This window comes from Panthera leo, chromosome F3 (genome assembly GCF_018350215.1).
Source record: "Panthera leo isolate Ple1 chromosome F3, P.leo_Ple1_pat1.1, whole genome shotgun sequence".
NCBI classification, from domain to species: domain Eukaryota; kingdom Metazoa; phylum Chordata; class Mammalia; order Carnivora; family Felidae; genus Panthera; species Panthera leo.
In genome coordinates this window covers 49,537,211-49,552,172 of record NC_056696.1, presented here as the reverse complement: position 1 = coordinate 49,552,172, position 14,962 = coordinate 49,537,211, and positions in this window count along the sequence as shown.

Here is a 14,962-nt window from a genome sequence, read left to right as displayed (position 1 = left end):
GTGTTATTACTGAAAGATATGGGTTTAGAGTCATTGTGATGTCTGTAGGTGTCTTGCTTGTAGTGATGTCTCTGGTACTTTGTGGTCCTTGCAACATTTCACTCACAGAATCCCCCTTAGGATCACTTGTACGGCTGGTTTAGTGGTGATGAATTCCTTCAGTTTTTGTTTGTTTGGGAAGACCTTTATCTCTCTTTCTGTTCTGAATGACAGACTTGCTGGATAAAGGATTTTCAGCTGCATATTTTTTCTGTTCATCACTTTGAAGATTCCTGCCATTCCTTTCTTGCCTGCCAAGTTTCAGTAGATAGGTCTGCCTCTACTCTTTGTAAGTTAGAGCCTGTTTATCCCTAGCTGCTTTCAGAATTCTCTCTTTATCCTTGTATTTTGCCAGTTTCACTATGATATGTCATGCAGAAGATCGATTCAAGTTACGTCTGAACGGAGTTCTCTGTGCCTCTTGGATTTCAATGCCTGTTTCCTTCCCCAGAACAGGGAAGTTCTCAGCTACGAGTTGTTCAAATACACCTTCAGCCCCTTTCTCTCTCTTCTTCTTCTTCTGTAATTCCTATGATACGGATATTTTTCCATTTGATTGCATCACTTAGTTCTCTAATTCTCCCCTCATATGCCTGGAATTTTTTTATCTCTCTTTTTCTCAGCTTCTTCTTTTTCCATAATTTTATCTTCTAATTACCTATTCTCTCCTCTGCCTCTTCAATCCATGCTATGGCCGCCTCCATTTTATTGTGCACCTCATTTATAGCATTTTTTAGTTCCTCATGACTATTTTTTATTCCCTTGATCTCTGTAGCAATAGATTATCTGATGTCCTCTATGCTCTTTTCAAGCCCAGTGATTAATTTTATGACTATTATTCTAAATTCTCATTCCGTTATATTGCTTAAATTGTTTTTGATCAATTCGTTAGCTGTCGCTACCTCCTGGAGTTTCTTTTGAGGAGAATTCTTCCATTCCATCATTTTGGGTAGTCCCCGTGGTAGCTCCAAACTGCAGAGCACTTTTCCTGTGTTGTCTGGAGTAACTTGTGTTGGTGGGCGGGCCACAATTAGATCCAATGTCTGCCCCCAGCCCACCACTGGGGCCACAGTCAGACTGGTGTGTACCTTATCTTCCCCTCTCTCAGGGGCAGAACTCACTGTGGAGTGGCATGGTCCCCATCTGTGCTGCTTGCACACTGCTAGGCTTGTGGTGCTGCTTCGATGGGATCTGGCCAAGGGCATATTAGCCAGGGTGGATTTGCAAGGTGCACAGGGGCAGGAGGGGCAGGCTTAGCTAGCTTTGCCATCAGTGGTCCCCTGCGGGATGGGAGCTGCAGCACTGGGAGGGAGGGAGGCCCCTTGGAGGGATGGATCCACAGAAGCACAGCATTGGGCATTTGCATAGTGCAAGCAAGTTCGGTGACAGGAACTAGTTCCCTTTGGAATTTTGTCTGGGGGATGGAAGAGGGAGATGGTGCTGACCAGTGCCTTTGTTCCCCTGCTGAGCTGAACTCTGTCTTCCAGGGCTCAGCAACTCTCCCTCCCTGTGTCCTCTCGCCCTCCCCACTCTCTGAGAGCAGAGCTGTTGACTTTTAACATTCCAGATATTAAGTCCCACTGGCTGTCAGAACTCATGGACTCTGGCCCCTCCGCTTTTGTAAGGGGCTCTGCCTTGCCAGGCGGGCTGCCCCTCCACCCTCTCGCCAGTCCATGTAGCACGCACCACCTCTCCGCCCTTCCTACCCTCTTCCTTGGGCCTCTTGTCTACGCTTGACTCCAGAGAGTCCATTCTGCTAGTCTTCTGGCAGTTTTCTGGGTTGTTTAGGCAAATGTGGGTGGAATATAAGAGATCAGCAGGACGAGGTGAGCCCAGCATCCTCCTATGCAGCCATCTTCCCTAATCCCAAAGCTGTCTAAATTCTTACTCATTAAAATCCAACTGATTTTTTACCTATTTGTTCTCACTATGGTACTGTGATCCATTTTGGTTTCACTGTCTCTTTTTTAAGTGTATTTTTGTGTGAGCCCATGTCCCTTGGATTTTCTCTGAGAATGCTTTGAAGACTATATTGAAAAGTCATTTCTCCAAAGAGAATTTGTGTTTGCTCCCTGTAGTTAATGCTTCTGGAAAGATAACTTGAATGAAATCTGAAGTTTGAAAATGTTAAGAATCACAGGATGTCTGATTACCCTTACAAATTGTCTAGGGAGATAGGTTTTGTTTTTGCTTCCTCTATTAGAATTAAAGTTAAGATAGCCACCTTTCTATTGGAAATTATATTCACTTCTTACAGTTACACTGAAAATCTTATATATGTGGGATAATCATTTTTATGTATCTGCTATGGACTCCCCACCTTGTACAGGCCCAGGCTTTATTTCCTGTCATCTGTAACTCATGCAGTCATTAAAATAGAATTTCACTGCTGGTATTTAGAGGTGGGGTGTTTGCTAAGTAATTAGATCATGAGGTTGGAGCCCTCATGAATGAGATTAGTGCCCATGTAAGAGACACTAGGGATCTCTCTTTCCTCCATGTGAAGGGAGAGTGAGAAGTCAGCTGTTTACAAGCCAGGGAGAAGGTTCTTATCAGATACTGGATCTGATGGCACCATAAACTTGGATTTCCCAGATTGTAAAACTGTGAGAAATAAAGGTCTATTGTGTAGGTCACCCAGTCTACAATGTTTTTGTTATAGTAATCTGAACTGCTTATGATAAGATGGTACGACATCTCTGGCAAAAACTGTCTTGATGCTTGACTATCTACTATAGTTTCTGTATTTACATTGTTTTTAGCCTCTAGAAATTCTTTTGTGACAATATAAAACTGAACTTTAATGTTCTTACAGAAAGGTTGTTCATAGTTTATTTTCTACCATACTGCCACTAATAGGTTACTCATTGACTCTGCTTGGCTATCTAATAAATGAGAGTAAACAACTGATTTTCTTCCATTACCTTGCCTTCTCATATATTAATATGTACATCAGGTTTTGTCTTAAATCAGATTATTAATATATTTAGGTTTTTTAGGTTATTATATATATTTGGTCAATGTACAAACAAATAAGACAAGAGTTGCAAAATGTCCAGCTGTCCTAAACTCTCAGGCCATTGACTTTCAATGATGCTTGAAAAGCCAACATTCTAATCAATAATTTATTTAATAACTTTTATTGAGATTCTTCCTAAATATGAGAGAAGGGCAATGAATAGGGAGAAACTAAAGACACACATTTATTTGCCTAACTATTTTTCCTAGGGCTGGCCCTACATATAACAGTGTATATTTTTCATTAAATAGAATAATAAAAAATCAAATGCAATTAACTGAACTAATATGAAGGGACAAGATAAATGCTATATCCTAATAGAATTCCAATGCTAACAACTTCAAGCCATAGCTGTCTTATTTGTGGACTAGAGCAAATAACATTAAGCTAAAGAACCACCTAATGGATGATTAATGTTCCTTATTCAATTAGATGAAGGAAAATAACAATGTTAGTTGTTAGCAAGTCACCAGAGTAGAGAGAAAAAAAAAAAACTTTGACAAGGATAATTTTTCTGAAGTTTTATTTCATAAAGATGGTGAATATAATTACCCAGAGAAATGGAATTTTGTTCTATTATTGACTGTAAATTTTCTTCCTAATTTTATATGAAAATATATTTTATGATTTATGGTTGCCTTCACAGATACACATAAGCTTGCATCTAGATTATAAACTTGTGTATACATAGTACACATTACATTTAAGAATCTTTTTCAAGATCTCAGAAAAAAGCCTTTATACGCAACTTTGATTAAAGGTAGATTTGTGAAGTAGTCTTACATAAAGGATTGCTTTTTTTTTCCTTTATTTAACATTATCTTTGGTATAATTTTTGTATAATTCTCTTCTTTCTGACATTATGAGATCTGACATGGAAAATCAAATTTTCTTTAATACTGTATATGATAAGCTATTTTTGTGCATAATTATGTGATCAAACAGAAATAAGAGAGTGTCCCAGAAAGAGATTAAAATTTTTTCGTGCTGAAATAGTCTCCAGGGTTATAGTATATGACAGACCTTATAATCTATACTAAATAAAATAAAACACTATGTGGGCAAGTAGTTAAATGTTAGTGGACTCCTCTGCTTTTTTCTTCCCCACCAACCCTACTAATCATCATCTGTAGGTTATGAAGAAATGGTACATGGAAAGGGTGATTACCTCTTCTCTATTTAACATGAATGATTACTGACTAAAAAGTTTATATATTACATATATAAACAATTGATGCATCATTACTGTTACTGCCTTATACTGTCAATTACAGTTATCTTTAAGAGCACTTTAAGTAAATACACACACACACACACACACACCCTTTCAGGCTTCATTTATTCCATTCCAAATGTTTTTAATTTCTCCATGCAAAGGCAAGTTTCTGATGTTACAGACATTCTTTTGCCTGCAGAATTTTAACCTATCTTGTAGAGTAAGTCTGCTACAATGAATTACCACAAGTTTTGTTTGAGAAAAGTCTTTACTTCTCCATTTTTGAAGGGCATTTTCTCCAGATATAAGTTTCTAGGTAGATGAATAGACATTTTTCCAAAAACATACAGATTTCCAAATGACACATGTGAAAATCCTCAACATTACTAATCATCATGAAAATGCAAACCAAAACCACAAGGAGATACCATCTTACACCTATCAGAATGGCTAAAATAAAAAAGACAGGAAGTAGGTGTTGGTAAGGATGTAGAGAAAAAGGAATACTTGTGCACCACTGGTAGGAATGTAAATTTGTGCAGCCACTATGGAACCAGTATGGAGGTTCCTCAAAAAAATAAAAATAGAAATACCATATGATCCAGTAATTCCACTACTGGGTATTTAACCAAAGGGAAAAAAAAACCCACTAATTTGAAAAGATACATGCACCCATGCATTTATTGCAGTATTATTTATAAGAACCAAGACGTGAAAGCATCCTAAGTATCCATCAAGAGACAAATGGATAAGGAAGATGTGATGTATATACACAATGAAATACTACATGGCCATAAAAAAAGAAATAGACTGTACCATCTGCAACAACATGGAAGGACATAGGGGATATTACACTAAGTGAAATAGGTCAGACTGAGAAAGACAGATACCATATGATTTCACTCACAATGAATCTTAAAAAAAAAAAAAAAAAAGGAGTAAACTAAAGACCTATAAATACAGAGAACAAACTGATGGTTTCCAGAGGAGGGGTGGGGGTGGGGGTGGTCAAAATGGGTGAAGGAAAGTGGGAGATGCTGACTATCAGTTATGGAATCAATAAGTCACAGGAATAAAAGTTCAGTATAAGGAATAGTCAATGATATTGCCACAGTGATGTTTGGTGACAGATGGTAGCTATACTTGTGGTGAACGTAACAATATATAAACTTGCCAAGTCACTATGTTGTACACCTGACACTAAAATAACATAAATATACTCAAAGTAAATAAAAAAAAAAATAAAAAAAAAAATAAATTTCTAGGTTGAGAATTTTTTTTTTATTTCCTTAAGCAATCCAGTGTTTTCTTGCTCACATGGTTTCTGATGACAAATCTATCATATTCTTTTTTGTATTAATTTGTAGAAAGATTTCCTCACTCATTCCAGATAGCTTGAAAATTTTGTCTTTGGTTTCTGTATGTTTATTTATTTATTTTGAGAGCCAGTGAGTAGGGCAGAGGGAGAGAGAGGGGAGAGAGAATTGCAAGCAGGCTCTACGCTGGCAGCACGGAGCCTGATGTGGGGCTTGAACTCATGACCTGACCTGAAACCAAGAGTTAGACGCTTAACTGACTGAGCAACCCAGGTGCCCCAAGTTTATGCACTTTTAATGTAATATGACTAAGTGTAATTTGTTGTTGTCGTCGATGCTACTGGTATTATTTGTGATATTATTTTCTGCTTGGTGTTCTGTGATTCCTGGATCTGTTCTGGTATAAATAATTTTGGCTAATTTCTAATTTTTTTCCTTAATATTTCTTGGGCTTCATTCCTGTTTTATTTTCTTTCTGGGATTCCAACTTCACATGTTTTAGCATTTTATATTGTCCCACAACCCTTGGATTATTTGTTCTTAGTTTTATTCTTTTTCTCCCTTTGCATCTCATTTTGCATAATTTCTATTGACCTATCTTTAGGATTTGTTATTTCTTTACCTTTGTCAAATCTACTACCGATGAGCCTGTTGAGTATATTCTTCATTTCTTTTTTTTTTTTAATGTTTATTTATTTTGAGACAGAGAAAGAGAGTGTGTGAGCAGGAGAGGGGCAGAGAGAAAGGGAGAGAAAGAATCCCAAACAGCCTCTTCACTGTCAGTGCAGAGCTCAATGTGGGGCTCAGTCTCACTAATCATGAGATCATGACGGGAGCTGAGATCAAGAGTTTGATGCTTAAGTGACTGAGATCCCCAAGCACCCCAAATATTCTTCATTTCTTATACTGTGTTTTTACATTCAGCATTTTCATTTATTCTTTCTTTAGATTCTCTTTACTAAAATTGTCTATTTGAACTTGCATTCTGCCTGCCTTTCTAACTAGAGTCTTTAACATATTAGTTATTTCAAATTGTCATGTTTATAATTCTAATACCTGTATCATCCCCAAGTTTTGTTATAATTATTTTTCTTTTCAGACTTTGAAGTTTTTCCCCTTGTCGTTTGGCATGTATTGTAATTATTTGTTAAAAGTAGACACATTGTATAGGACAGTACATACGGAGGTAAACATGGTTTTTAAAAGTCTGAGATAAAAGAAAAAATGAAGTATGTGGTAAATATGTGAGTAAATTCTATGATTACTAACTATATAAAAAGTAATACAATGCATTTTTAGATTTAAAATGATAAAATTACATAACAAAATTATATAATATTAGAAATATAAATAAAAGTAAAGTGTTCTAAAAGACTGGTATTTTAGGGAGGACATGGAGACATTGATTAATTTAGACTATAATGTGTTAAGTAATCACATTATAGTATCAGTTGTAACCTCTAGGAGAGACACAATATAAAACTTCCAGACTGAAAAATGAGGAAAAGTAGAAAAATAAAAAAAACTCTCTGACCTCAAAAAGAGGCAAGAAACCAGGGATAAAAAACAGAACATGTGAGACAAATTAAAAGCCAAAAATAAATTGGTAGATATGACCTCCAAATATTTAGCTATATTAAATGTAGATGGACTAAAATTGCAGTTAAAAAACAAAGATAGTAAAGTTTATTAAAATCTATCCAGCTGAGTTGTCTATACAGAAAACAATTCTATAAATTGAGAATAAAAATGAAATATTACATACTATGAAAACACCAACTGAAAGAAGAAAACTGGCATAGCTCTATTAATATAAAAATTGATTTTCATATTAAAAAACTGCTGGATAAGAAAAGCTATTTTATTTCACAAAGACATTTAAAATGGATAATATCTGGGGCGCCTGGGTGGCTCAGTCGGTTGAGCGTCCGACTTCGGCTCAGGTCATGATCTCACAGTTCGTGGGTTCAAGCCCCGCATCGAGCTCTGTGCTGACAGCTCAGAGCCTGGAGCCTGTTTCAGATTCTGTGTCTCCCTCTCTCTCTGCCCCTCCCCTGTTCGCGCTCTGTCTCTCTCTCAAGAATAAATAAACATTAGAAAAATTAAAAATAAATAAATAAATAAATAAATAAATAAAATGGATAATATCTGAGAAAAAATATTTAAGCTTGTAATAAAGATAAATTTTTAACCACAGTTAGAAACAATGTCACACCAATGTAGTAACACAATTATAAATTCTGAAACATATCTCACAGGATGTGAAAAAATGGAAAAACTTTGATGGGATTTAAAATTGGTACCACAATTTCAGAAAATAATATTTCTTTACCTTGAAAAACTGAAGGCTAATTTTATTACCATAAATGTCTGACCCAAGACTTCCATGCCTAGTTATATATGGAGAAAATTTAAAATATACATCTGGAATTGCAAGGCCATTAAAGTAGACTTATTTATATTAAAAAAAATAAAATAAAATAACCCAAACGTGCATCCATGGTGGAGCCAACAACTTGAGATTTATACATCTAATCAATATTTTAGAGAAAAAAAAATAGGTACTAGCTATACTCTAAAATGACATTCCTCAATTTTGGTCTGGGAACATCTGGAGTTTCTAGAGATCCTTTCAGGGAATCCACTAAAAATAAGAGAACTATTTTTTAATAATACTAAAAATATTTTAGCTGTTTTCTGTTCTCGTCTAATGAGTATAGAGTAGAATATTTTTAAAAGCTACATAACATGTGATTAAATCATTGCTTTGATGGCTAATGGTATGTGTACTTCTTTGTGTATATTTTTAACTTAACCGGTTTCCATCTTTAGTAAATTGTGAATAAACAAGTTAATAGTTAAGTATTTTATATCCAAATTGTGTTCATTCTACTGATTGCCATGGGACCAGTGAAAGTTGTTTTCACTGCCTGTGACTCCCCTTGTCCCCACCTCCACCCCACCTCTTAAAATGGAGTGGGTCAAACTAACAAATGTATATATTCTAAACATCAAGTTATTAGCTTAGCTCAGCCAAATTACTCAAATATAAAGAACTGGGGAAAGTGTGTCTTCAGTTATTTGTCCCTAAAATGATTCATTTCTAGCAACCAAAGCATTCTTAAACAAGCACCAATTAATTTTTCAAATAATATGAATAAGATTGAGTTCATCAAAAATTACATTTCACAGGGGTGCCTGACTCAGTGGGTTGGGTATTTGACTTCCGCTCAGCTCATTCGAGCTCTGTGTCCAGCTCTGTGCTGAGAGCTCAGAGCCTGGAGCCTGCTTCAGATTCTGTGTCTCCCTCTCTCTCTGCCCCTCCCCCGCTCATGCTCTCTCTCTCTCTCTCTCTCTCTCGCGCGCGCTCTCGCTCTCGCTCTCACTCTCTCTGTCTCTCTCAGAAATAAACATTAATTTTTTTAAAAAAAGTTATATTTCACTGTGTGAATATTGTTAGGGCTCCAACATGACAGAACATCTAAATCAAATTATCAGTGGTTTGCCAATATTAAAATTAACAAGTTAGTTTTTCACATACCTGTTGACTCCTCCCTATGTTAGTTATTCAGTCTATGAGCCTGTGACATTTCTTAGTTAAACTGTTTCTGGCATGCTTATGGAATTTTGGTTTTATAGCTAAAAAGAGAAAAAGAAACCTCTGGTATGTTACCTAGTTGAAGACAGAGGATTTAAAAGTAGATAGATGCAAATATTTTAAACATTTTTGTTTGATAAGCATGCTTACATATCTAAAATTTATTTTTAATAGTGTATATCAGTGTGCATTTTACTTTATTTAAGTTATGATCTGGATCTTTGAGCTAGTTCTGTAAAACGATGACATCAAATTAATTAAGATAATGTGTGGGAAAGACAGCAGAGTGCCTGAAACATACAGGTTCTCAAAATTTTCTGTAGAAACTGAACACAAGATACATGATTTTTAAGCCAAGAAAATACACTGAAGAAATTATAAAATGATTTGTATTTAGTATCACTAAGTATTTATAACTACATTTACTTATTTATCCTGACAGAGCACATGACGTCTCTAGATCAGAGACCGGATTGTTTATTACTCATCTAGCATCTTATTGCCAGCCCCTGAGCCTCAGTCCCCATGGAGTGGCATGACAGAAACCTGATGTTACCCTGCACATGCACTGAGGCTTCACAGGACAGGAATCCCAACATTATGATATGAGAAGCTTATTGAAGGGAGCTGCACATCTGTTCCTCCTTATTTCCAGAGAGAAAGGGACCCTAGCTCTGAAATCAAATGCTCTGGAGAAGGAAAGGTCACTAGATTTTCGTTAATTTTAATGTAGGGAAGGGTAAGGAGATCACTCCTTCTTACTTTCAAGTCATGTTTGCTCTTTAATCATCTAATTTACTTTGCTCAGTAAGCCCTAATTATACAGAAATGTAAAAATATTCTTGGAATATGGTCTCCTCCTAAAAAGAATATTATGAAATATTAGAAAGGCTTATATTTATGAAGCTAGATCTCTCGAGCATTGAGTAATTCAGAGTAAGTTCAGCCAGTTTGTGATCTAGAAAGATTAGATCACTAGATTTAGCCCCATTGTTCATATGAGAAACTGAGGTCAAGAGATGCATAAGAACACAAAATTGTGAATAGTCTAAGATATTTGCAAGGAACAGTCACATAAAGTAAAATATAATATTCTGCATTTCTATACGTACTAATTCCAAAAGTATGAATTGAGGTGACATTTAAAACTTATGTCAGTCAAGACTATTATATTCCAGAAAGATCTTCCACTCCTGCAAAGTTTAATGGCTAGTACAAATGTACTTAAATTCACTGTAATTATTAGTAACTGTGTCAGTGTGTGCAATATGTGCATTAGTATGTTTCATATTAAACCAAACAAAAAAAGGACACTTCTGTAAAGAGAATTTCCATGTTCTGGATGTCATTCTCAATTGATCATCTGTTTAAAATTCACATTTTATACCAATGTAACTCAATGGAAGCACAAAATGTAACATAGGTTTATTTGTCCATTTGAGTTTAGCCATTCTAACAGGTGTGATGTGATATCTCATTGTGGTTTTAATATGCATTTCCCTGATGATTACTGATGTTGAACACATTTTCATGTGTCTATTGGCCATTTGTGTGTCTTCATTGGACAGTGTCTATTCAGGTCCTCTGCCCACTTTTTAACTGTAGATTACATGGGTTTTTTTTTGTGTTGAATTGTGTAAGTTCCTTACATGTTTTCTATATTAACTCCTTATCAGATATATCAAATATCTTCTCCCATTCAGTAGGTTGCCTTTTTGTTTTATTGATGATTTACTTTGTTGTGTGAAGTATTTTATTTTGGCATAATCCTAACAGTTTAGTTTTGCTTTTGTTTCCCTTCCCAGAGAAGACTTATCTACCAATATGTTTCGATCTACAAATATGATTCAAAGAAATTATTACCTATGTTTTCCTCTAGGAATTTTCTGATTTCAGGTCTCACATTCAGGTCCTTAATCAAATTTGAGTTTATTTTTATGTGTGGTATAAGAAAGTGGTCCAGATTCATTCTTTTGCACGTAGTTGTCCAGTTTTCCCAACACCATTTGTTGAAAAGATTGCCTTTTTCCCATTTAACATTCTTTATATTTAATAGAATGATTTTTGTGTCTTTTCACTGGGAATTTTATTTGAATATTATACACCCATAGTTTAAAACAAGCTATGTGATTTATATTTACATCTGTAATTATATTTAATATTTAATAAGCCTAAAAATCAAGAAATTTCTTCTCAGTTGTAAGTGGTCAATTAATATACAATATACTGTTAGTGTTGAAGGAGTATCATTATTTAAGTATTTATATTTAATATATGACATGAACAAATACTTGATCAGAATTTTAAATCCCAGATGGAAAGAAATAATAGTAGTTAAAGAGAAATAACTTAGGAAAAACACTTCAGGATTAGCAGGATTTTTAAATTTTAATTATAAAGACAGAGCTCATGATAAAACATAATAATTTTACTTAATTTTACCAATGTGCTTAGAGTTTCATCAACTTTCTTTTTATTATTCCAGCATGCTTCTTTCATCTTCCCTGTATCATTTTTCTGAGAATATGCTTTTGGTACTTATGTATCACAATGGCAATGGGCATTTTAATCCCAATTAGTCTAGTTCTGTCTGTTATTTTCCGTAGGACATGACAAAGTATCCTCCTGAGATATATTCTCCAAGTGTAACTTTTATCTCTTATACCTGTGGGGACTTTATAGGAAGCAGTTTAATTCTATCATTCCCATAGAACCACAGAGCCTCCATCCCTTAGGTTAAATATCAGGCTAATCATTAAAAGAATAAAGACAAAGAGCTTATGCTTACTAGAGCCAGTGCATAAATAAACATGAAGACTTAAATGAAAACTGCTCAGATACTTAGGATGTTGGAAAGTAGTTAACAGTAGAAACCTGCTAGCAACATAGAGAAGTTCTTTAGAAAAAGCAGGGTGGCCTATTTGAGTCATTCAACTGAAAATTATTCTTGGCCAGCCAAAGCCAAAACGGTAAACGGTCTACAAAAAAACAATTCCCTCAACCAGTGCAGTAACTTGGGAAGAGAAGAGGGGTCAGAAGACAGGAGGCAGAAGAAAAGAATTATATTATTTTTTTTTCTTATTATTTTTTCTTACTATTTTCTTATTTTTCTTATTTATTTATTTTGAGAGAGACGGAGACAGCATGAGCAAGGGGAAAAGCAGAGAGAGAGGGAAAGAAAGAGAATCCCAAGCAGGCTCCATGCTGCCAGCACAGAGCCTGACATGGGGCTCAAACTCACCATCTGTGAGATGGTGACCTGAGGAGGAATCAAGAGTCAGACGCTTAACCAACTGAGCCACCCAGGTGCCCCAAGCATTATAATCTTAAAGAGCAGCAACTGGTGTTTTACAAGTCAAGGCTTGAAGAAGAGCTATACTATCTTTTTTTTTTAATATTATGCAAATATAGTTGACATACAATGTTATTTTAGTTTCAAGTGTATAACACAGCGAATGGGCAAGTATACAAATTACACAATGTTCACCATGGTGAGTGTAGTTACCATTTGTCACCATACAAGATTGTTACAATATTATTGACTACATTACCTGTGCTGTACTTTTCACCCTTATCACTGATTTATTTTATAACAAAGTTTGTACCTCTTTTTTTTTTTAATTTTTTTTAATGTTTATTTATTTTTGAGACAGAGAGAGACAGAGCATGAACAAGAGAGGGTCAGAGAGAGAGACACAGAATCTGAAGCAGGCTCCAGTCTCTGAGCTGTCAGCACAGAGCCCAACGCGGGGCTCGAACTCACGGACTGTGAGATCATGACCTGAGCCGAAGTCAGCCGCTTAACCGACTGAGCCACTCAGGCGCCCCACAAAATTTGTACCTCTTGATCTCCACCTCTTTCACCAATCCCACCACTGTAATGTCAACATTTATGTGAATCTGTTCAGTGGTAGGAGACACAGAAATAACTACAAAAAGAGAATTTTTTCCTCAAATATTTGATATGATCACTTCCTCCTTTTCTTGAACAGGGTGGGACATAGTTATCACTATAAAAGTAAGGAATTTGTATAGAGCAATTCATTTAATAATTACAACGTCCTTAACAAGGAGGTATTATTTTTATAACTGTATCCAATTTAGAGAGGAGAAAATTGAGTATCTTTTCTTGGGCCACACAATAAGAAATAAAAGATATCTCCACATTTTTCAATATGATGAGATAAATACTGAGAAGGCCCACATAACTCAAAAGTAAGTAGATACTGAATAAAGTATATTATATTTTATTTTTTATTTTTTATTTGAGAGCCAGAGAGAGGGAGAGGGAGAGAAAAAGGGAGAGAGAGGGACAGAGACAGAGAGAAAGAGGGAGAGAGAGAGAAGAGAGAAAGAATCTTAAGCAGGCTCCATGCTTGCATGGAGCCTGATGCAAGTCTTGATCCCACAACCGTGGGATCATGACCTGAACTGAAATCAAGACTTAGACAGTCAATCAACTGAGCCGTGCAGGCACCTGGATAAAGTATATTTTAAAGCATTTATGCACACATATTAATATCATAATAGCATATTTTAAATCATAATAAGAACTAATTAAAAATAATTTATTACTTAATTTTATTTTTTGATGCTTACTTATTTTTGAGAAAGAGAGGGACAGAGCATGAGCCAGGGAGGGTCAGAATCTGAAGCAGGTTCCAGGCTCTGAGTTGTCAACACAGAGCCTGATGCGGGGCTGTAACTCAGGAACCATGAGATCATAACCTGAACAGAAGTAGGATGCTTAACCGACTGAGCCACCCAGGTGCCCCAAGAATAATTTAAATAACCATTTAAAAACTCAGCAAGGACCACCTTCACCTCCAACAATCTAACAAATTGAGGAGAAACTGGAGCCAGTAGCAATTAAGATAAAGAAACACTAAAAGCAGGATTTTCTTAAAAACAAAAGCCAATATCAAATATTATCAGAATGCTTTTTTAAAAAAATTTACTTTTAGTAATATTTATAAGTGAGTTAATAAGTTGTATGAAAAAAATAAAACAATAAAGGTGTGAAAAAGATGTATTAGGTGATAATATCCAAATAAAGCTAAGGGAACTATAATTATCAGAATGTATAAACTATAAAATAGAAGAACAGTGTTAGAAATAAGATTACTAAACTATGATACAAATCATCAGGGAAAAAATATAACTGTTGCCTGGAATGCAGGTAGCTGCAAAATATATTAAGCAAAAATTGACAGAAGGAAAAAAAATAGGATAGCAGATTTCAATATAATTTATCAATGGGTCATTTGAAAAAAATATTGATAGACATTGTATTCAAGAATTGGAGAATTCATATCTTCATGTGCATAGAGAATGTACAAAGGCATACAGCTTCTTTCCAAATATCAGATATTTGTTATGCCAAAAATATACTCTTAAACCACTATGCAATGATAAATAATAAAAATAATCAAGCCATCATAGAGTTCTACATAATTCATGTATCAAAGAGACAGTCATTGTGGGCATTAAAAAATAAGCCATAAAATGTTTTGATAAATTCATATTTGATAAAGCTAGTATTTCAGGGATTATGTTCTTAAATGTGTATACTGGAAGAGAAGATGCTAATTAATAAGCACCTAAATTATCATACTAGAAAACAAACCATATACCTCCCTCCCCCCAAAAAACATAGAAAAAAGTATAGATGTCAAGGCATAGTAAATATACCACAGGGGGGGAAAAAAAAAAAATATAAGGTCAAGTGCTTATTCTTTAAAATGAGTAATAAAATAACATTGCTTAGTCTTACA